Raw genomic sequence first — 25,041 nt, 5'->3', positions numbered from 1 at the left:
ACATAATAGAGTCAATTTACTGCAAACCACCACTCAATATAAAATTAAATGGAGAGATACTTGAAGCAATCCCATTAAAATCAGGGACAAGACAAGGATGCCCATTCTCCTTATATCTATACAAGATAGTACTTGGAGTGCTAGCTAGAACAGTAAGACAACAATAAGAGATCAAGAAGATACAAACTGGCAAAGAAGGAATAAAGGTAGCACTATTTGCAGACGATATGATAGTATACATAAGTGTCACCAAAATTTCTGTCAGAGAACTTCTCTAGCTATAAACAACTCCAGCTAAGTGGTCTGATATAAAATTAAATAAACAATAGGCTTCCTTTATACAAATGATAAACAGGCTGAGAAAGAAATTAGGGAAACAACTCCCTTCACAATAGCCACAAATAAGATTAAAAATCTTGGGGTAGCATTGCTCCAACAAGTAAAGATCTGTATGACAATAATTTTAAGCCTCTCAAGAAAAAAATTGAACACAATGTCAGAAAATGGAAACACCTCCCATATTTGTGGATTGGCAGAATTTACATAATAAAAATGGCTATCCTACCAAAGGCAAGCTACAGCGTCAATGGAATCCCCATCAAAATCTCAATACAATTTTTCAATGACATGGAAAAAGCAATTCTCAAATTCATCTGGAAAGGCAAAAAAATTCAAAATAGCAAAAACAATTCTCAATAAAACAACAGCTTGGGGAATCACCATCCCTGACTCAAGCTCCCATACAGAGCAATAGTGATAAAAACTGCATGGTATTGATATAGAGACAGACAGGTTGATTAATAGAATAGAATTGAAGACCCAGAAATAAAGCGGCACATTTATGCACACTTGATCTTTGATAAAGAAGCCAAAAATATACAATGGAAAAAAGAAAGCATCTTCAATTAATGGTGCTGGTCTGACTGGCTATCTCTATGTAGAAAAATGAAAATAGACCTGTATTTGTCACCTTGCACAAAGCTCAAGTTCAGGTTTATCAAGGACTTAAAACCAGACACGCTGAATCTAATAGAAGAGAAAGTGGGAAAGAGCCTTGAACTTATTGGTACAGGAGGAAAATTTTTAAACAGGACTCTCATGACTTACACTCTAAGCTCAAGAATAGATAAATGAGATCTTATGAAACTGGAAAGCTTCTGTAAGGCAAAGGACATAGTCAATAAGACAAATCAGCAACCTACAGATAGGAAAAAAAATTTTTTCACTAACCCCACATCTGATATAGGGCTAATGACCAAAATATATAAAGAACCCAAGAAGCTAGCTACCAAAATACCAAACAACCCAGCAAAAAATGGGGTATAGAACTAAACAGATAATTCACAACACAGGAATCTCGAATGACTGAGAAGCATCAAAGTCCTTAGTGATCATAGAAATGCAAATCAAAAATGACCCTGAGATTCTATCTTACACCAATCAGAATGGCTAAGATAAAAAACTCAGGTGCTAGCACATATTGGCTAGGATGTGGAGAAGTTTGGCTTCTAGATGTTTGGCAGGAATTTGACATTGCCTAGGATGAGAAAGTAGGCTCAAGATCTTGGTCATCTTAATAAATGCCTGAATCCCACAGGACTTTGTTTATTACCTTATCTGTTCCTTGACCTAGAACTGACCATATTCTTTGTATTTACCAACAGTGATATAAAAGCAGACTGGAAAAAATAAACCCACTTCAGCCTCAGCACTGGCTGGAGTCATGTTCTAATGTTGTTTAACTGTCTTTTTATTTTCAATCCTCCCTCCCTCCCTTGAGACCCTGTTGACTGACTGAGCTGGCTTGGTCATATACGTATATACCAGTTGTCACCAAACAGCCAGATGATGTGCTTTTCCCTGAGGAAGACAACCTTTACTCATTTGCCAATAGTTCTTTGTGTAAGGTGGAGGACTGGTTGTCTTTTCTCTGTTGAGTTTAACACGTCCATCGGTGTCATCCTTGCTCAGCTCATGTTTGGGCAGTTGTTTTGGTGAGACTTTATAGATGTAGCTTCTGCCGATACCAGGAGATACACTCTCTCAGCATCCTCCCTGATCATCTGGCTCTTCTGCTTGCCTTCATCATTCTTCCCCCTCTGCTGCAATGATCCCTGAGCCTTTTTGTAGATGTTCCCACTGGAACTGACGTAACTCTACATTCTGATGGGTTGTGGTCTTCTGTCATTGTCTCTGTATGTTGCTAAGGGAAGTTTTCTTGATGAGCAGTGAAGACTATACTTAGATCAGAAGATTTTGAGCCCGGAGCCTCCAATGAAAGAGAAAATGCAGTTAATCTATGTCTTCCTGGGGCTGGGTCACCTCACTAAATAGGATTTTTTCATTCAGTCCATTTGCTGAAAAAATTCACTATTTATTCTTTATAGTTGAATAGCATTCCATAGTGTATTTATATGTATAAATAATGTTTTCAGAGGCCAGTCATCGGTTAGGTCCTTTAGGCTGCTTTTGTTTCCTAGTTATGTTGAGTAGAGCAGCAGTGGGCATGGATGAGCACGTATCTGAACAGCACGCTGAGTCCTTCGGGCACATGCTAAAGAGTGGTATAGCTTGGTCATATAGTGGGTTTATTTTTAGTTTGCGGAGAATGTTCCACACTGATTTCTATGGTGGCTACCCGTTTGCAATCCTACTAACAGTGAACGAGGGCTCCCTTTTCCCAGCATCCCCTCTGCCATTTGCTGTCAGCATTCTGACTGGAGTAAGAGGAAATTTAAAGCTTGTTTTGATTCCACTTCCTCTTCTGGACACATGTCATCATATTTTTGAGAGAGAAGATTTATTCTGGTTCACAGTTCACCCTGGTGGGCAAGTCAGAAGCAGCAGGATCATGAGACAGCCCCTTCCATTCACTGTTAGAGACAGAGTATGCTGAACCCATGCAGCTGCTCTTTCTTCATCTCTCCAGTCCAGCATGCAAATGAGGAAGAGTGGGCAGGTCTTCCATCTCAACTAAACAGGTCAGGCTTTGGGCCAAGACTACTGAAAGTCCCGATAGATTGATACCCAGGTGATTCCATCCAGTTCTCAGGAGAAGCTGGAACTAAAACTCCACAAAGCAGTATGTATAATCAGTCTTCTGTTCTCAACTGGCTTGTCTGTTAGCTTAATGAAGGCTTCATTTCTATTTGGTCATCAGGGTTAATATGTCATGATTTTTAAGGCTTAAATATAATATGTGTTCCATGTGATCAGGGCTATTCTCATATAAACATACAACAATGATCAAGATGGTACGTGTTCATTTCCTTTTGTCTGATTATTGTACACATTCATTTTTTTCAAGTCGATTCAATTTCCTTTATTAACAATGCCTTTAGGTCTTCCTTTCAGTATTGTTTAGATTAAACCCAGACATTTCATATAGTTTTCATGTCACTATATCATAAAAGATTTTGTAGAGGAAGCCAGGTATGTGTTCTTTTAACTTATACATTGAATTAATTTTAATCTAAGTCTAGGGTACAGAATTTTTATCTAAAGGGATTAAAATCACAGAAAACGTATTAAGATGCGATGGAAATACAGCAAGATCAAGTCTTCGTGCCTTGAGGGATATCACTGTTGTTTCTGAAAGATTCTCTGTGATCCTTAAAGTACAGCAACCTTGCAGCTATTCTCAGAAAGCCATTCTTAGTAGACCCAGCGATAAGGCCAGGAATTGTTGCTCATCTGGTAGCAGGAACTGAGGGCTCTTTCTGCTCATGTGTGCTTTGTTCATTCTCAGTCCCTCAGTTTATCTCAGAGCCGGTGCTGCTGAGCTCACTGCTAACTTCCCCTTTGGAGACTTAGGGAATAGTGAGTAAACAGGACAAAAGAGCCATGGGCCTCTCAAGTCTTGGACACTGGAAGGCAAGATGGCCTAGAAGCATGTTTATTTGTAGTACTTTCAGTAGTCTTGGCTCAAAGTCCTTCCATTAGTAATTTCTTGTCCTTTAACAGAGTGTTGAAAAGTCACGGATGTTGAACATCCCTGTGGAGCTGGTGACCTTCTTGCTCTTCCCAATGAGCCAACTTAGGTTTTGGGAATCTATGTTGTTTTTAAATACTCTGACCTTTGTGCTTTGAGTCTGATGGCTCAATATCTAGTTTGTTTTCTATCCCAACCGTGCCCAGTCCGCTAAGGTGAAAACTTAGATCGCTTAATGAGTGAGTTAGGCTTTTTAATATATGTCTTCAAAGCTATAAATTATTCAGTGAACACTGTGCTTGTGTTCAGTAAGCTTACTCAAGTATTTGTGCATTTTTTAAGTCTTCTCTATGTTTTTTTTTAATTTTTATATTTATTTGTTCCCCACTGTGTGTGTGTGTGTGTGTTTGTGTGTGTGCACACACACATGTGTTATGGGTGTGTGCTACTGCTTTAACACATGTGCAAAGGTCAGAGGACAATTTGAGAGACTGCTTTTTCTCCTTCTGTTATGTGGGCTCTGAGGCTTGTACTCCTGTGTTAAGCTTAGAGACATGAACCGTAATCTGCTGTCAACTAACCAGCCTCTAAGAATTTTTTAAAATCCCTTGTGATTTCTTCTTTGATCATTGATTTAAGACTGTGTTGTTTAATTTTCACATATCTATATAATTTTCAGTTTCCTTCTGTTATTTTCCGCTTTAATAAATTATGGCCAGAAAAAAAAATGCTTGCCTGATCTTGGTCTTTTAAAATGAACTCTTCTTGGACGCACTCCCTGTGTGTTTTAGAGGACTGTTTATTCTGCTTTTGTTAGTTGGAGTGCCATACAGAGGTCTGATAAGCCTGGCAGGTTTGTGCCATTGTTCAAATTCGCTATTTCCTAAGTGGCCTTCTGTGTAGACATTCTGTTCAGTTATTGAAAGTGAAGCACTAAAGTCTGAAATTATTATGTTAGAACAATTTATTCTTTCTGTGGCAGTTTGAATGAAAATGGCCCCATTTGCTCATAGGGAGTGGCACTATTAGGAGGTGTGTCCTTGATGGAAGAAGTTTGTCACTAGGGGTGGGCTTTGAAGTTTCAAATGGTCAAGCTTCCAAATGTGCCTAAGGATCTGGATGTAGATCTTGGCTCCTTTTCCAGAACCATGTCTTCCTGCTTGCCTCCACACTCTCCTCCATGATAACGGACCAAACCCCTGAAACTGATAATCAGCCACACTTAAATGCTTTCCTTTACAAGAGGTGCCATGATCATGGTGACTCATCACAGCATAAACACCCTGGCTAAGACATCTTCCTTCAGTTTTGCTAAGGGTCACTTCATGTACTTGTGGATCTGCTGTTTGACACGCATGTGTTTGCAATTACCCATGTATCTTGTCCTGTTTTGTAACAACTTGTGACTTTTAGACTGGAGTGTAACATTAACATGGCCATGCCCACTCTATGGCTTATACTGTTTGCTTGATGAGACGTTCTAGCCTTTGCATTTCAACTGACCTCTTGGAGTTGAATTTTTTTTTTTAGCTGTTCCGGCGCACATTTATTTAAATGGAAGAGTCTGAAAGTGGAGTTAGACTGACTTTTAACTGTTTATTAAATAGCCCTTCTGCTATTTCCTCCTACTCTTCTGCCTCACATCTTTTCTGCTCCTCAGCTTCTCCCTACGGCTTCCATCTGGGTTTGAATTCTTTTTAGACTGCTGTTTCCATTCTTTCTTCATTATCTTTTATGTATATTTTTAGTTCTTTTTTTTTTTTTTTTTTTGGTGTGTGTAGTTATCCTAGGAATAGCAGTTAATAACTGAAATTTATGGCCCCCTAGTTTGAATTAATACTCATTTTTAACGGCATTAAAGATACTCACACAGCTTCACAGTCCCTTCTGTACATTTCTGTTGTCACAATTAGTTCATGTAGGTTGTGTGTTGATGCCATATGTATTGTGTTTATAACAAGGTAAAGAGAGAAAGAATAGTTTTCTGTGGGTGTGTAGAGAAGTGGCTGCCTCCAAGGGTCCATGCTGAGGCGTCCCTTTCCCCAAGGGACCAGCCACAGGACAGTATAGTATAGACCAGAGTTTATTCAGGGCATGTGGAGGGGAGTTGAGAGGGTAGTAGAGACAAAGAAAGGCAGAGAGAGAGAGAGAGAGAAAGAGAGAGAGAGAGAGAGAGAGAGAGAGAGAGAGAGAGAGAGAGAGAGAGAGAGAAAGAGATGTTGGCCATGAGCGCATGGAGGGAGAAAGAGGAAGGGAATGAGGAGAGATGGGGGAAGGGGCAAGAGGACAGAGCAGGAGCAAGAAGAGAAGAGCAAGAGAGAGATTGAAGTGGGCAAGCAGCCACTTTTATAGTGACTCAGGCATACCTGGCTGTTGCCAGGTAACTGTGGGGCAGAGCTTAGACAAAAATGCTAACAATATGTACATATATATGCATGTATATTTTCAGTTCTGGCAACAGGGCATGGGGCCTGTGCATTTTAGGCAAGCACTGTATCAAACTAACGTAATTACAATTATTTCTTTATAATTTTTGTTTCAAATAATTTACAAAATAAATGTTCAAATAAAAAAATGTAATAAAATTGTCCTCCTTGCTTCTTGACAGAGCCTCACTGTGTTTCCATGGATCGCCTAGAACTTCCTATTTAGATTAGGCTAGCCTCTCGTTTACAGTAATTCATCTGTCTTTGCTTCCCTATCTCTGGGTTTAAAGGCATTCCCCACCACGCCTGGCTAGTATTAGTTCTGTCTTTGCCTACATAGGAATGCTTTTACAGCTGTGCTTTACTTATTTCTTTTTGTCATATGGAGTCAGGCAAGTGCATATTGTCATATCATTGCATTCTTAAGGGAAAATATTAATTTCTTTCTGTTGCTGTGATAAAGCACCATGGGCAAAGTGACACTGAATAATTTATTTCCATTTATTGTTCCAGAGCAGAGTCTGTAATGGTAAGGGAAACATGGCAGTAAAGAGCCAAAGCAGGAAGCGGAGAGGTCACACCTGCAAACAGGAAGCAGGAAGCAAACTAGGGGTGGGCCAAGGCTTGCTCTGGTGATGTGCTTCTTCCAGGCATGTTGTACCTCTTAAAAGTTCCATAATCTCCCCAGACAGTACCGGCAACTGGGGACCAAGTGTTCAAATGTAAGAACATGTTGAAGGCATTTTTTATTCAAACCACCACAGGAACAGGTTAATGTTGTTTGCGGATATTTCTAATAACGTCCATTTGTTTGGTTAATAAATCTTTTAATTTTATACCTGAATCTTGCTACATAGCTTGGCTGGCCAATTCTCCTGCCTTAGACTCTTTAATGAAAGTATTGCATGATTTTCCCACCATGTCCAGCTTATCTCTCAGCTTTAAAGGCAAACTTGACCTGATTCAGAATTTCTAGTTGACAGCCTTCTCCCCCAACATTTCACACATCAGTTTAGATAGACTCTGTATCCCTGGTTTCTGAAGAGAAATTCCCCATAATTTCATCAAGCTGCTATACAAGAACAGCAGGTACTCTTAAGTACTCAGTCATCTCTCCTGACTGTGGATAGGTCTTTCTGCATCACCAGTCTGGTTTTTTTTTAAAGTTACTATCTCATAGTTCCTTTAACTTTTTGAGCATATTTTAAAAAGTTGATTCAAATCTTCCTACTTTGGATAGGCCTAGGTCCATCAAACTTATGCTGGATTAGTTACCTAGGCAACCCTGACACACCTTCACATAGTAAGGTCACTTAACACTTGCTAACTTGGTATGTCTAAGTCAATGAATTTAGATTTAATTCTAATCATCGGTTTTCCTCCCTGTCCACTCTATGACAATGATCCACAGCCTTGGGGTGCAGTTTATTCGAATGAGGAGCTTTAGAAAAGCTGGGTGTTCAAGACTCAGACCAAGCAGTAAGAGTGGGTAGGGAGCTGAAGAGACTCTGGAGATAAAGAAACTTCACATTCGTGGGAAAGTGGAGACCTAGGGTTCACAAGGTCACCTTCCCAATGGTGAGAAAACCTTAGCCAACTGCTGGGAGGAGACTGTCTGAGACCTGCCCGTCTGCTGCAAGTTGTACAGAGGCTCCCAGGGCTGTAGCTTTCCTGAGTTGTCATCTTCATTTCCAATCGTATAGCTGTTATTTTAAAGATTTGTTTATTTACTTAACTGTTTATGTACGTATGTATGCATGTATCTATGTTCATGCTTGTGCTGGACTGTGTGTTTGTGCAGCACATGCATGTAAATGCCTGAAGAAGCCAGATCCCTTGGAGCTGGAGCTACAAGTCGTTATGGGATATGGATACTGGGAACTCATCTGGAATACTCTGCTAAAGAAGCAAGCCTTCCTCTTCACTCAGCCGCACCTATAGCTTGAAGAAACTGCTTCTGAGTAACCCCTGCTCCTGTAAGTAACCACACTCATACGCTTGTTAGCAACCCCAATAGCAAAGACCAAGTTGGACTTTGGTACAATTGTTTCTTCTGCTGTCATGAATTCCCTACTGTGGGTCAGTTGAAGTGTGTGTGTGTGTGTGTGTGTGTGTGTGTGTGTGTGTGTGTGTGTTGTATCCCTAGGAAAAGTCTTCCACATTATATCAGGAGAGTAGCAGTAGCAGTATTGAAGGCCATGAGAGCAAGAGCACTTTTCTCCACACATAGTCACTCAGGGTAGAGGTTGGCACCTTCAGTAACCAAGTACAATAGGTTTGGTGAATGCAGAGAAAGCACAGTCAAGGTATAAAAAAGAACACAGGAGTCATTTCCACAGCAACACCCGTCATGAGTGATTTTATTTGTGGTGCTTATGTATAACCATGCGGGGCTGGGCTGTTTTTAAATCTGTTTCTCTTTAGGCTACAGGGATTAAAATGAATGGATGGAAATATAACTGGGCACATCCAGCCTGCACAATAAAATTTCACTTGCAAACAAAGGATGCACTGGCAGGACATTAACATGGGTGTTGGCCCTTGGTAGCGGATGCTTTTTGTGAAGTATCTGTGGAAGCAAATAGAAAAGTCTGGTGAAAGACATTGCAAGAAACATTCAGCGCTGAACCCTGACCACTGCACTTCTCTAAGAAGGAGATAAGCCCTCCTATTGGTTCTCTAAGGAGATAAGCTCTCCTATTGGTCCTTTAAGGAGATAAGCCCTCCTATTGGTCCTCTAAAAAGGAGATAAGCCCCCCCCCCATTGGCCTGATCTCCATTGTTTTATGGTTTCAAGAAAAGGACAGTTCTGGAAGGTAACGGGTCATTTTGAAAAAAAACTATGTAGTGGAGAACATGATTTTTTATATTTAAACACTTTAACTCTAACGGGGCTGGGGATCAATGATAATTACTACTAAACATTTTGTATGTACCATACCTACTAGTGACACAGAAGTGTCTTATTATTGTTGTGGACTGCCATAGACATGTGTAAATTGTGATAAGGCAGGGGACCCCCTTCTGTATGAACAGAGACAAAGCATCTCCCACATTTAATGCAGTGCCCTGACCTATAGGTACAGTGGCTACATAGTAACACTGCAAACACCGAAGTCTTTGATGCAAAGTCCTGAGATACTATTGCCATTCTGACACGTTCCTTATTCTAAATTCTTTTAAAGTCACTAACCTGAGAATTACTTGCATATAACAATTCACATTTCTCTACATTTAGAGTGAAATACAGCCCTTGCTTGATAGGCACAATCTCCTGCCAGACTTTCATTCAAAAGGCTTATAATTATAAACAGAAACCTCTAACAGCCCTAAAGTATGTCTCAGAACATAGCATTTCTCTAATATGCTCTTAAAGGAATAGGGTGTGTGTCTCCTAGACTCTGCAGGGGATGAGGGGGACAGAAATCTTACTTTAAAAAATGCTAACCACAACAGCTAGTGGAGTGGAGGGAGGAGCACTATCCAGGAGGACGGCAGACAGCTTTTCTCTTAATGATGCCTTAGCTAGCTCTGGATACCCAAACCCTCAAGGGTATCTGCAGGGAGCATGGGGGAACCAGCCCAGGGCAGGAGGCTGCCCAGAGGCCTCCTATCCTGGGGCCCTAACCAGGACAGGCTCCTAGTGCCTATCCCTGCCCCTGGAGCTTATCCTGGAGCCTTCCCTAGGGAACCTGGGACCTACCTTGGTGCTCCTGGGGCCTATCCTGCTGCTGGCCCCTGTGGTGCCCCTGCTGGGCCACTGACTGTGCCCTGTGATCTGTCCTTGCCTGGTGAGTCATGCCTCTCGTGCTGACCACAATCATGAGCACAGTGATACCCAACGCAAACAGGATTGCTCTAAATTTGAAGAGAGGGAATGATACCCCCGTCCACTTTAACACACACGCCCCCCCACCCCCTTTCATTGAGAACAACAAAAGAGTCCTTGTGTGTAGAAGGAAGCAGGATAATACCTGGGGAAAGGAAGAAAGACGGTAAGCTCTCCCCTTGGAGAGCAGCAAACCATTCAAAATACAAGTCCTGGTTGAAGCTGACCACTTCAAGGTTTCGGTCAATGATTCTCACCTGTTGCAGTACAACCATCAGATGAAGAACCTCGGGAAATCAGCCAGCTGAGGATCACTGGTGACATAACCCTCGCCAGCGCTTCCTGCGCCATGATCTAAGCCAGAAGGGGCCACACCAAAACTGGTCCTCTGCATTATGAGCTGAAAGCTTTGCATTTCTCTCTTCTTAACCTTCTTGTAAGACATCCATTTGATAAACAATTTCATACTGAGAAAAAAAAATTGCTAACCAACACCTATAAGCCTGCCTGATGTTTTTTCTACCAAACAGGTGTGGCCCCGTAAGTGCACATGTTACCCTGAAGTTAACATGAAAGGGAGAATAGTGCTCTGAGTCAAAGTTTGTGCTACGTCATTAGATGTACACTGAGGTGGGCAAGACGGCTTAACAAGTAAAGGCGCGTGCTGCCAAGTCTGACAACCTGGATTTGATCTGCAGGAACCCAAATGTTGGGAGGAGAGAACCGACTGACTTCAGGTATGCCCATGTATATTGCTGTCAATCACTTTAATTCCTGTAGCCTTAACCTGGACAGATTTAAGAACAGCCCAGGCCCATATAAATATATACGAGCACCCCAAATAAAATCACTCATGAAGGGCGTTACTGTGGAAGTGACTCCAGTACTCTTTTTTATACCTCCTCAACTGTGCATGTTCCTGTTTAGTATTCAGAGAACTTCTCTGACTTCCACAGGTATGCTATGCTATGTTATCCTTTCAATCAATCAATCAATCAATCAATCAATCAATCAATGTAATAAGCAATTTGAAAATATACACTGGGAAACCATTTGACATTTTCACCATTGAATTTTTTTGTCTTAAATAAGTGAGGAACTTTGATTTTTGTCACAAACTGGCAATCATTCCACCTTCGTGGTACGAGTTCAGGGTGCAAAACCTGCGTTTTATTTATTTATTTCTAAGGAACTCAACCGACTCCTCTTTGACGTCCCATGTCTTGATGGCAGAACATTGAATTTAAGGCAGTTAATTATTCTGGACCTTTGTAGGTCCAGCCTCCCTTGGGCCATAGAGTTGGTGTTGGTCTTTGTTCAACATCTCTTTTTGTCTGCACTGGTATCTGCCAAGAGTAGCTTTTCTGTCTTCACTCAGCATCCCAAAGACACTCAGCCCTCATGGTGAGGCCACCACGTGTGAAGGTTGCCTTATGTTTTTCTTCATTGCTTGGCACAAAACATGGCTCAGAATTGTTCATCGAGTCAACAGATTCTCCTTCTTCCTTCTGCTCTTAGCTAGGGTGTATTGGACACTGTGTGGGTATAATATGTTAGTGCTGCTGTTTGGATTGTCTGCAGCTAGTTACTGAGGTGAGAGCATCTTACCGTGGACCCCAAGCTGGGTAAGAGAGAAAGCCCCACAGGTCTCTAGGGAGTCTAAGACAACTGCCGCCAGCGTGGCTGGGCTTTCATGCTTCCTCTTGGGCCACCTTGGCCCAGGGCAAAGGTCACATTATTGCTCATGGTGCTCCGACAGGCACCGAGGACTGTGGGCTCCTGCCCACCATGCTCTCATAGCTGCACTGTCTACTGTCCTCCGCCTGTGCTGCTCGGACCTACTTTCTCACATATGTGAGATCTCAAGAGCACTGCTTGAAGAAGGGGACTGAACGGCTCTGATTGACAGCTGTGCTCCTGCAGTTGGACTCGGAGCCTCATTCACTGTTTCCTCCGTAGTTGTCATTTGAGGGCCCCTTGGAGTTGATAAGAAGGAGTTTTGGCGACTAGCTCTTACCAGGACACTGGTTCGAGTAGATCTTGCAGAGAATTCAGATCTGCCCTGTTGATGGTACTACTTGCTTGTATTCTGGTTCCATGGGGCCCTCTTCCCCTTCTTTAGGTTCTAATGACAGTGGTTTTGGGTTCTGCCCACTACTCAGATCATTTTTTACTAGGTCCCAAAGACCCTTTTCTGTCTCCTGAAAAACATTTTGCAGAACAGTTTGGAGGAGCAGAGAAGTTCTGAGCTTCTGACTCCATTTATGTTATGTGACTTGACCTTCTCCCCCTGGAAGCCCCAGACATGTCTCAGGTAACTGTGCTCTAATTGTCCATTTAGAGTAACTGAACAAGAGGAAGGGGTTGCTCCTCTAGGCTGAAGGATCAACCACACTTCTCAGGGTTAAGTCTATATTTGCACAAACTGATGATCCACATCTGCCATGAAAAATCATGTGGGGGAATCGACCCCAGGAATAGCTGGAATCTTCAATGACAAGATGGGACCCAGGGGAAAGTTGGTTTGTTTCAGTGCCACACTCAGAATTAGACTCCGTAGAGCCTGCATCCTTCTTTCCAGAGTCCCGCCTGACCTCCTATGCTAAGGTATCCTCTCTCCTTGTTCTCCATCAAACAGCCTCCACTTTTCCTTTACTAATTTGATGCCAATTCATGATGTTTTCTTTTATGGGCCTTTTGCCTGCATGTTACCTCCCCAGGGCAGTGAGATCTTTGGAAACAGTGGAAATCCAACGCACTACCTTACAACCAGGCCTCACACTGCATTCAGCTAACACAGGAAACAAGAATGGACAGGAAGGCAAGAATCAGAGAGCAACAGTGTGCATTTGAGAAGCATCGCCGTGGGTTCAGACTTTGTACTTAGCTTCCATGATGCCCACTTCTTCTGTAGTGAGGATGGATGAGTTTTTCAGACAGAGAAAGTCTTTCTAAAAAGTGTGTCCTACTAAGGAAAGAATATGTACCCAGGAGGACATGTTGTACAAGGCAGGAAAGATGTGCACCGATCTGGGTCATTGAAGGGAGATGGGAGCCAGCCTGTGGCAGAAGAGACAGACTGTGCTGAGTGCTTCAGAAGCCCGAATGTCAGGGGCTCCTGGAAAACCAGCAGTGTTCACCTATGGGAAGATAGGCCTAATTCTGAGACAATTCGGAGGTAGAGAAGAAGGTTTATTTCAACAGTGCACATAAGAAGCTCTGGGAGACCATGATCTTGAGGTGGTGTGGAATCTCTTTCTAAAGGGGAGTAATCTACAGTGTAGCCAGGGTTTATAAGACAGAATACTTTTTACAGTTTTTCCAGGAATAAAAAGTGTTACTAATCCCCATTTGGCAGTGTTGTTATGAAATGAGATTTTGTTTAGGGCTTATTATACGTAGTGACTCATCATTGATATTTAATTGCTCCAGTGACCAGGAGCAAGCTTGGGCTCCCCTCCTTATCAAAGAGGGGTTTTCCATGGTTGGATGGCACTGCACACGGATTCTGGATATAGGGTAGAATTATATTTGGGTGCCATAATCAGGAAGCACTCCCTTGTCTGTAACTCTATACTTTTCCCATGACCTACATTTCTAACAGAGTGGTTGTTTTTGTAGTTACCTGCCAATATCTGCTTTGAGAACACCACTTGGTAATTATCACTGGTGCGTTAATTTATGTGAACAAAACAAGATTGTTTTTTTTTTTTTTTTTTAAATCATGCATGCTAATGAGTTTCTGGAGTTGAGTAGCCCGGCCTTGCTTTGGTTCCTAGTTTGTGGGCGGCCATCGTGAAATATCACTCTCAATGACAGGCTTGTTTTCTCTTGTAGAACCTTGACCCACAAATGGAGTCTTCCCTCCTCCTCTCTGTGAAGGTGACAGTGACACCATGAATATTTGCTCGACTCCTGTGCACATCTGCACACATCGAGAAGCAAAATGGATGGCCATGTTTCCTCATTTTCTGAAGATGCCCAGAAGAGGAATGTCGTCTGAAGTATCAAGAGTCTTTGCTGCAGAAGAAGAAAAAAATGTGAGCACAACACAGGAACAAGCAGATGGGATAAGCCTATGTAGCTAGCTCAGTCAGGCCCCTGCACCCCTCAGATTGTCATGAGAAAAGATGAGGTTGAGGGAAAAGACCAAGGCTTTCCACTGAACTGCTCATTCTGGCTTGGAATTCCTAGCCAATGCTCTTACAACCCCAGAGATATTAATTTCACCAGCAAGAAAACAAGCCAAAAAGCCAACATTTAAACTTACATTATATTTTGTTAAAAAATCTATAATGTCAAAATAAATATGAGCCTGTCACTCTATCTGTGGAACTCTGGGGGAATTTGTGGAGAATCTCTGGTATGGTCCACTTGTCCTGTTCGTTCCTTAGTGGGCCTAGATAGTTCCAGGCCACCCAAGGGAAAAACTTGAGGCAAGGAAGGAGAAAGCATGTCCTATTCATTTTCTCCCACTGACATCAAGGGATTAGATAAAGGTATGTGTGAGGGATTCTGGAGCAGGGGGAGGCTTACAAGTGAACACAAAATCTAAGAAATAGAGCCCCAATGGATCTTTATAATCAGAGCTCAGGGATTTGTATAGAAAATTTAAAGCCATGCAGAATACACAAGGCAGAGTTTTGGTTGTAAAAGGAGCTCTAGGTGGGGGGTAGATGGAGGTGTGGCTGTGTTCAAAAGGCCATAATAAGGCTGAGACCCTTCGCAGCTATAGCACTGACAGGCAGAAAGTTCTGCCTTCACAGGATCAAAGCAGTCCAGTAAGGCTGGACTCTGTGTTTGCCCCATGTTCTGCTCTGTAACCATTTGAATGCATTCTCATTAAGCTGTGGGATCAAGGGCATTTTTAAAGCATCAGGGACTTAAAACTTACTGCCCAGGGACTCATGGCCTTGCAGGTGGCCAGCATCTGCTTTTCTATCAGTGCATACTCCACGGTTGCTACACGAGAAAGCCATCTTCCTGCTTATCATCGACTGTACCTGTCTTTTTCTGGAGTTGTATAATGAGGGACTGAGCACAAGCCCTAATTCTGTCACTCCATGTCCAGACAACTTCTCTGTGCCATGGTTTGAACTTCTATACAATGGTAGTATCAAGAGTGAAAGATGACGGGACACCAATGAAAGGAAAAGTCACTGAAAGGAAAAGTCACTGAAAGGAAAAGTCACAGGGCACCAATGTTGTTAAAAGATGATGTCCCGAGTTTCGGCACCCATGTTAGGACAAGGATAAAGAGAGTTGGGGGGGGGATATGGCCCATGGAGGTGTGGCAAGGCCTGGGGCCAAGGGAGATGCCTCTGGGGGGGTCCATGTTGGGAATCCCTTCCCCCTGAGGGACCAGCCACATGACAGTATAGTACAGAATAGAGTTTATTCAGGTCATGGGAGAGTTAAGAGGGTGGTAGAGGTAGAGAGAGAGTGAGGGAGGGAGGGAGGGAGGGAGGGAGGGAGGGAGGGAGAGAGAGAGAGAGAGAGAGAGAGAGAGAGAGAGAGAGAGAGAGAGAGAGAGAGAGGAATAGACAAGTAGAGGCCGGCCATGAGCATGTGGAGGGAGAGGAGGGAAGGGAAGGGGCAGAGGAGGGGTGGGTAGGGGTGGGAGAGCAAGGCTGCAAGAGTGCAAAAAAGGCAAGATAGCCAGGAGGCAAGAGCAAGAGATAGGAGGGGGCAAGCAGCCCCTTTTATAGTGTCAGGTCACTGGGGTCGAGCATACCTGGCTACTGAGGGTGGGCTTTACAGAATCCCAACAAAGAGTATCCAACTCATTAGTCTATGGCTCAGAATATATGGGATGATATGTTCCATTAGAATAATAACAATAACAACCTGCAAGAGGTGTTCAACAAAGGCCACCCATTAGTGTCTGATGGCCCTGCCAGTGTTTGGATTGCTCTAAGTAGAATCACACCATTATTATCAATCATGGCTGCCACTTTGAGCACGAAGAAACCCTTAGTGACCAGAGCTATGGTTTTGCTTTTTGCATCTGCAGAATCCAGTACTGCTTTGTCATCTTACTCTGTCCCCATTTTCAATGCCATCTGCCTGTAGCCATTTCAAATCAGTAATTTGTCTGGCTGGTCTTGAGGGAGTGATCTTTGCTTCCTCCCATGATAATTTATTCTAATTGCATTGGCTTGTTTTGAGTCGTGCTGCTAAGCAACACTGACTTCTGTTTTCTCCTTTTGTTCTGTTTCCTTTGCTCTATACAGCTCAAAAGAAGCTCCCTTTCAGTCAGGCACAGCAGCTAACAAAAGCAAGTGACAAAGGAGTTGAAGGTAACCTGAGGGCTCTCAGTCTGGGGAACCCCCAGGGCTCAGAGTTGTCAGCAGCCCCATGCAGACCAAGAGGCAGCTCAGTTTCTTGGTGGTTGCTAATAGACTGAGATGTCACCTTGGAGACCAAGGGTGACAGCAGCCTATCATTCTATCAGTGATATGCCTGTTACTGTCTTGCCCATGCCTTGGTGTACATGGAAGAGATGGGTGGGTGTAGGTGGCTTTAATACCTCTGGGCCTTGAGGTCCCAGAATTTTCTTGGTAAATTGTGAGGTTAGAGACTGTTAGGTGAGTTTCTAGATAGTATTTTCAGTAAGGGAAGCATGTGGATTCAACTCATACACGTGACACTGAGCAACCATCTTTTTTAAGTATTGTTTTTTGACAATTCCAACTGTGTCCCTAATCTATTGTGTCCACGTTCAACTCCTCCATCATCCTTTCTTATCTTCCTCTCACTCCTGATGATTTTCTGTTTCTTCTTGACTATTCCCCTGCTATTTTTATGTCTTGTTGTGTGTGTGCATGTTAACCTCCATCCATGCATGCATGCATCTGTCCCTGTCTGTGCACGAGTGTGTATACACGTATGCAGATAGGGAGATAGGTATGTGCAGGTAGTTAAAGCTGTCATGCGGTTAAATTTGCAACACCCATGTCATGTCCAGATGACAGTGTCTTATAACGGTCCTCTCCATCCCTTGGCTCTTAAATTCTCTTTATTACCTCTTCTGTGCTATTCCTTTGGCCTTAGAGAGGATGATACAAACATCTTGTTTAGTGCTGAGCATTCAAGTGTCACTTATTCTCAGTACTTCGATAAGTTGTGAGTCTCTGTTAACTGTGATCCGTTGTTGAAAGAGTCTTCTCTGACCAAGGCTGAGAGTTGCACTTGCCTTCAGTTGGTCATTGTCTGAACATGGTCCATTGAATGACCAAAGGTAAGCAATGCCTTAGGGAACTGGGAGAAAGGCTCCAAGAAAACAAGCAGAGGGCCTTTTACCTCAGGTGGGCTTTGTTCCTTGGATTGAATTCAATTTCTAAGATATGTTTATTCTTGTTGGATGTCAGATCATAGCTATAGAACCCAATATGATCAGTGCACCCTGAATCTGGATATGGCCTTCTGCCTTGCTTTTGTGCTTTCCCAGATATATCTATAGTACATGCCAGGCAACTGTGCTAAAACTGGTCTGTTCTGAGAAAATTCAGGGAAAAGGCTGCTCTGTTAATACTTAGTATGTTTGTTTATGTTTTTCTCCTCATTTTTGACTATGTGTTTTTCAACCCAAATTTCTTTGGATCATTGCTTTTTTTTTTTTTTTTTTTTTTTTTTTGCTATATTTGTGTTTAAAAGTACACTAAAACGGAAGTAAGATTGTCTACAGTCTTAGACTGTAGTTCATTAGATTGCAGTCAGCCCCATTCTTTCAGGTCCTCAGATCTCAGTTCCAGCAGACAAGATGCGCACAGGTTGACAAAAGTGGCCAGGTATAGACATACATTCCCTAGTTATAGGATTTTGACTAGGTTTACAATACCAGATATATTTATTTCCTATGGAGCAAATCTAATAAGGAAATAGTTGGTTACCCATGAAAGAATCAAGCCACTACTGTACTGGTGGCAGATCTTGCTTGGTAGGGTTTTATTGTAGTGTACATTGATTGTAGCTGTGTAAGATTGTTTATATGTTTTCTCCTCTAGCAGTCTGCTAAGCAAGATACTTCTAATTGCGGACTTGGTATAACCCCTATACTGTGCCAGACCTGTAGGGAAGTTTTCAGGGATGCCTCTTTTTGAGGCACCCAGAGTTATTTTATCTGATGAGCTCGTCAACAGGTTTCACCATTATTTAAATTGCTTTTTTAAAAACATGAGGAGGCTGACAACCCAAGTGTGTGATGTATATCCATCCCTTCTCAGGCTGAACTTCCAGATAGGGCTCAACATGACTTTTTTTTTGGACTATAAAAGAAGAATTTGCATTAGGACCGAGCACCGCCATCAGAGCTTACAGCCTACCCAGAGAGCTGAACACACAGGAGCAATCTCCCTCTGGAGACCACAGGCCCACAGACCCACAGGAGAGACAAGCTCCAGTCATAGACAACACAATCACCTAGCAGCACCTATAAAAGATGGCAATAGGCAAGCACAAGAATCTAAGAAATGGAAACCCAGACAATCTGGCAACATCAGAACCTAGTTCTCCCACCATAGCAAATAGTGGATATCCCAACTCACCAGAAAAACAATATTTAGACTTAAAATCATACTTCATGATGATGATGGAAATCCTTGAGAAGCACATAAATAACACACTTAAAGAAGTACAGAAAAGCCAGGAGAACACAGGAAATCAGGAGAGCACACAAAAACATGTTGAAGCCCTTAAAAAGGAAACAAACAAACAAACAAACAAAACCCACAAAAATCACTTAAAGAGCTGCAGGAAAGCACAACCAAACAAGTAAAGGAATTGAAAATAGAAATAGAAACAATGAAGAAATCACAAAAGGAGACAACCCTGAAGTTATAAAACCTAGTAAAGACATCAGGAGTCATATACATAACCATCACAAAGAGAATACAAGAGAAGGAAGAGAGAATCTCAGGAGCAGAAGACACCATGGAAATCATTGACACAACAGTCAGAAAAAATGCAAAAATCAAAAATCAAAAATCTTTTAACCCACAACATTCAGGAAATCCAGGAGACAATGAGAAGACCAAATCTAAGGATAATAGGAGTAGAAGAGAGCAAAGACTCCCAACTAAAAGGCCCAGTAAATATCTTCAACAAAATTATAGAAGAAAAATTTCCTTAAAAAAAATGTTGATTACCACAAACATACAAGAATCCTACAAACCCCAAATAGATTGGCCCAGAAAAGAAATTCTTCGAGACACATAATAGTCAAAACAACAAATGTTCAAAACAAAGAAAGAATACTAAAAGCAGTAAGGGGAAAAGGACAGATAAAATATAAAGGCAGACCAATCAGAATTACTCCAGAGACTATGAAAGCTAGAAGATCCTGGACTGATGTCATACAGACCCTAAGAGAACACAAATGCCAGCCCAGGTTACTACATACAGCAAAATTCTTAATTACCATAGATGGAGAAACCAAGATATTCTAGGACAAAACCAAATTTACACACTATCTGTCCACAAATCCAGCCCTACAAAGGACAATAGATGGAAAACTCCACCACAAAGAGGGAAACTTCACCCTAGGAAAAGCAAGAAATTTTCTTGCAGGAAACCCCAAAGAAGAAAAGCACACAAACATAATTCTACCTCTAACAACAAAAATAGCAGAAAACAACAATCACTATTCCTTAATATCACTTAACATCAGTGGACTCAATTTCTCAATAAGAAGATATAGACTATCAGACTGGATACGTAAACAGGATCCAGCATTTTGCTGCATACAGGAAACTCATCTCAACGACAAAGACAGGCACTACCTCAGAGTAAAAGGTTGGGAAAAAAATCTTTCCAAGCAAATGGTCCCAAGAAACAAGGTAGAGTAGGCATCCTAATATCAAATAAAATAGATATTCAACAAAAAGTCATCAAAAAGATAAGGAAGGACACTTTACTCATCAAAGGAAAAATCTATCAAGATGAACTCTCAATCCTAAATATCTATGCTCCAAATACAAGAGCACCCACATTCATAAAAGAAACTCTACTAAAGCTCAGAGCATATATTACACCACACACAATAATAGTGGAAGACTTTGACACCCCACTATCATCAATGGACAGATCATGGATGCAGAAACTGAACAGAGACACAGTGAAACTAACAGAAGTTATGAACCAAAAGGATTTAACAGAGATTTATAGAATATTTCATCCTAAAACAGAATATACCTTCTTCTCAGCACCTCGTGGCACCTTCTCCAAAATTGAGCATATAATTTGGTCATAAATCAAGTCTCAACAGATAAAAGAAGATTGAAATAATCCCATGCACCCTATCAGATCATCACAGACTAAGTCTGGTCTTTAATAACAATAAAGGAACAAAAAGCTCACATACACATGGAATACCCAGGCACTGTTCTGTTATCTGATCTGTTTATGGAAAAGTTTATATCACTAAGTCATTAGAGGTATTCTGGTCTGTCTGTTTCCGGGTAACCCTATCACTTAGAGGTATTCTGGTCTGTCTGTTTCCAGGTAACCTTATCTTCTAGTTGATAACTATCCTCACTTCTTATTAAGCATGCCTTGCCTTTATTTATACTCTGATTATGTCTCTAATTGACATATGGTTCTTTCATATACTTAAGATTTTTAATAAGTAGATTCATACAATAGTCTTTCTTTGGCAACTTGCATTTCAAATTATTATTAATTTCTTCAAATCTGTCCTGTGGCCTTTTCAATATTGTTCTATAGTCTATTATATGAGTATCTCAAAATTTCTCTAATTAAAAATATTTGTGTGTGTTCCAGAGTTTGTCTATTCTGTTGCTGGTAGCTTGGGGTTTGTGCTCCTATAGTAAATATGACCATAAGCAGATATGGCCAGAGCTTCCCTAGGACAACATTTTTAACTTTCAGAAACCTTTATTAAAAATTTCACTCTTTGACAACTGTATATAATATATTATGGTCATACCCAACACCCCACCTTCTCTAATTCTATTCCCATCCACTTTTTCCTACATATATATTCTTCTCTTACTACCACATTGCTGAGTCCTGCATGGCCATAGAAGGGATGGCTAACACAGACTTCTGCCCCTGGAGCAGAGCCAGCAGGATGTGAGTCTACATGAGTGCTGACCATTGCTTCAGGCATGGGGCTTGTTTGTATAATAATGTACATACTTTACTTCATCTTTATTCTTTTGGAAAAATTTTCCATGCTAAGGTTAATGACTTCAAGATAATTAGAAACAGCATGTGTCCAGGAGGTAAGGATGTGTCTGGAGTTCCTTAGCAAGGTGATAAGCACTGTGACCTTTATGAAAGCCCTTAAGGCTGTAGGAAAGAACTCTGAAAACATGAGTTCAAGAATATATAATTTCTCAATTATGCAAAACACAAGGATGCAAAATGAATTGTATGACTTAAGAGAACAAAGGCAGCTGCACTAATGGAACAGCTTATCAGAAAGATACTATGGGAGGGAAATTTCTGAGTTCAAGGCCAGTCTGGGAAAGAACAAGTTTAGGACTAGGTATGGTAGGAATGGTGATCTCAGAGGGAGATCCCATCCAGCTAGCTTATTGTCTGTGCCTACAAAGAAAGGCAGATTTCTGAATTCATCTGCTGTGTTAAAAAATGTACCTAGTTTCTTTTTCTAAGAACTGAGGGGCTAAGATCATAAAATACTGATAATAAAGGCTTTTTATTGCTGTTTTGTTTTGTGCTTCTATGGATGAAGTCCAGGGTCTTGCATATCCCAGGCAAGAGTTTATATTTCTAGCTTAATCCAGGCTTCTTTCCTATTGTGTACAGTTGGTTTCTGTTCTTCATAAGAGTTATCTTGAGAAGGGCTAAAAAAAAAACATGAAACCTCCCAAGTGTGAGTAAATTAGAAAACATAACCAAAGCAAAGAGTGCTTCTAAGGTAGATGCCAACATCACTTAGTCTTAGGGGTTTGCTTTCTCTTGTCCATTCATGACATTGCCAGCAAAATGTATAAGCCTGTTCCAAACTTGATGAAGAACATAGTGGGAACGAAACTGATGCTTTCAATGGCATACTTTTTGATTGCTCACATTTATAAACGATTGACTAACAGTATGATAGGAAAATCTAATTCTTAAAATGATTTTTAATTAAAAATTTTAAAAGAACTTTATTTTTTCAACAATTTACTTATTTTTATTCACCTTACATACCCATCGAGGCCCTCCCTCCTCTCTTCTCAGTCCCACCCTTACAAATCCTTTCCTGTCATTACCCTTAGGTACCACTCTGGGACATCAAATTGCAGCAGGGCCAAGTGCATCCTCTCCCACTGAGGCCCAACCAGGCAGTCCAGGTGGGGGAAGGCAATCCAGTGGCAGGGAGCAGAGTCAAAGAGCAAATCCCTCTGCTCCAATTATTAGGGGACCCACATGAGACAAAGCTGCACATCTGTTACAAATGTGTAGGGGTCCTAGTTTTAACCCATGCACTCTCTAAAAAGAATTAACTTTAAAAGAGTCTCAGCTAGAGTTGCCCGGTAAACCTTCTGGGGCCTCCCTCTATTGCAGGTCTCTGACACATCCTAGAGATTGCCCACTATAGATTTCCCTTCTCTTTCCCCTACTCCCTCTACATTTGGTGCCTTTCCCCTGCCCTGTTCCCCTCCCCATCCCTTCACCTATTTAGTTCCCTCCTTCCATCCACCTCTGATATCTGTTTCCTCTTCTAAGAAAGATTCAACCATTCTTCTTTACATTCTCCTTGTAATTTGGCTTCTTTGGGTCCCTTGATTATATTGTGCTTCTCCTGTACTTTATGGCTAATAAACACCTATAAGTAAGTATATACCATGCATGTCCTTTTGGGTCTGGGTTATCTCACTCAGGATGATATTGTCTAGTTCCATCTATTTGCCTGCAAACTCATGATGTTCTTGTTTATAACTGCTGAGTAGTATCCCCTTGTATAAATGAAGTACATTTTCTTTATCTGTTTTTCAGCTGAGGGGCATCTAGGTTGTTTCCAGTTTCTGAATATTCCAAACAAATTTGCTATGAACATAATTCAGCTAATGTCCTTGTGAAATGTTGGAGCATCTTTTGGGTATTTTCTAGATAGTGGTATAGCTTGCTCTTGAGATAGAACAATTCTGAGAAATTGCCCAACTGATTTCCAGAGTGGTTGTACAGGTTTGCAGTCCCACCAGCAGTGGAGAAGTGCTCCCGTTGCTCCAAGATCTTGACAGCTTGTGCTTGAGTCTTTGATCTTAGCCATTCTGATGGGTGTGAGGTAGAATCTCAGAGTTGTTTTGATTTTGATGTAGGATTGGTGAAGATCTTTTCCCAACCTGTAGGCTGTTGTTTTGTTTTAATGGTGGTGTCCTTTGACCTTGTTCACACTCTTTCTTTAAGTGTACAATGCCACAAAAAGCTTTCTATGCCTCGAGTTTTCATCTGTTAGTTTACTCAAGACAATTTACACAGCGTTTTAGATCTTTACAACTGGGTTTACACTTTTCTCCCACATTAATAGATGTAAGCATTTTAAACTAGTTAGTTTTCCTTTTATAAAAATGGATTTTTATTATAGGGAATATTTCTTAAAATGTCTAAAATTACCATAATGCTAGGAATTTCCATAATGCTGCTGGCTGCACAGATTGTGTAGGGTTTGCAAAAAAAAAAAAAAAAAAAAAAAAAAAAAAAAAACACGAGCATACACACACACACACACACACTTAAAGTAGAGTTTTCTTTGAAAACTAGAAGGTTTTCTCAAAAGGTCACACACAGCCCACATTCCTGTCTTCCACATGACAAAAAGAAACATGAATACTTGCCTCAGAGAAGAGGCTGCCATTGCCAACTCTAAAAGACTAACCTAGGACTGTAAGCTGATCCCAGAGGATGCACAGTTGACATGTGTGGTCACAGTTCACAGCACTTGCCAAGCAAGGTGGAAAAGTCAGTGGCAGAAAGGCAGTTCTTGAGGGGAGGCTGACTTTAAAGTTGAAAGTTTTTTTTCCCCCATATGCTCTGCCTTTAGCCACATGGTTTCCTTTAAGCCTGCTGTAAGGGATGGTATCTCCTGAAGTCAAGTTAATCTATAGTCTTGAGAAAAGCGGTGAGGAGGGGAGCTTTATCATGTCATCCTCTCCAACAGCAAATGGATAGTCCCAGAAGAACCACAGACATGGCTTAAAGTACAAAATGTAGATTCAGAAGATCATATACTGAAATGTGGACCTAAATATTTGCATACAGGTAACTGAGGAGCAAGACAAAAAAAAAAAAAAAAAAAAAAAAAAAAAGAGTTCAGTGACTTCAAAGTCACCGAGTCAACAAGATTCCCATGCATTCCTGGGTAACAGGACCTGGACAATCATTTCACAGGTTCTTTCACATCACTGCCATCCTCACTCAAGGTTTATAATAAAAATCCTTCCCCAAACAAGTCATTTCAAATTTGTAAACTCCTCAGACTCCAAACATGTTTTTTCAGAAAAGAATTAAACAGCCTAACTTTTGATATACCATTAGGAATTGTAGCAGATCACTGTGAGCCTGCCCTACATGGTCTGAAATTCTCATTCACAACACAGCTGCATGCTTTACCATAAGTCATAAAATAGGGAAGGAAAAATTAACTTTTAAGTCCATAGAAGTGACTTCAACTTGACTTTCAGTTGTCCATTGATAGGAGATAGACAATGACCAAGAAAATACAAAATCAGAAATATTTTTTAAATCCATTAAGTTTGGTACTTAAGATTAGTTTGGATTATATTAGAAAACATAATAAAAATACTGAAATTATCTTTTAGTTCCTTTATCAGCTAGTTAGAAAGAATGCTAATAAAGAGTAAACAAAAAGAAAAGTTTGCATGGAT

The 25,041-nt window shown here is 41.2% G+C and overlaps 1 pseudogene across 1 annotated transcript; it reads left to right on the top strand.

Moving 5' to 3' along the window:
* The first annotated feature begins 9,797 nt into the window (after positions 1-9,797).
* Positions 9,798-10,544, top strand: LOC308437416 (galectin-3-like; annotated as a pseudogene). Its single transcript has one exon. The product of its transcript is annotated as a galectin-3-like (transcript).
* The last annotated feature ends 14,497 nt before the right edge of the window (positions 10,545-25,041 follow it).

The sequence above is a fragment of the Micromys minutus genome (assembly GCF_963924665.1).
Source record: "Micromys minutus genome assembly, chromosome: 26".
Lineage (NCBI taxonomy): Eukaryota > Metazoa > Chordata > Mammalia > Rodentia > Muridae > Micromys > Micromys minutus.
The sequence above is the reverse complement of the archived record's forward strand: the minus strand, read 5'-3'. Positions and strand labels throughout refer to the sequence as shown.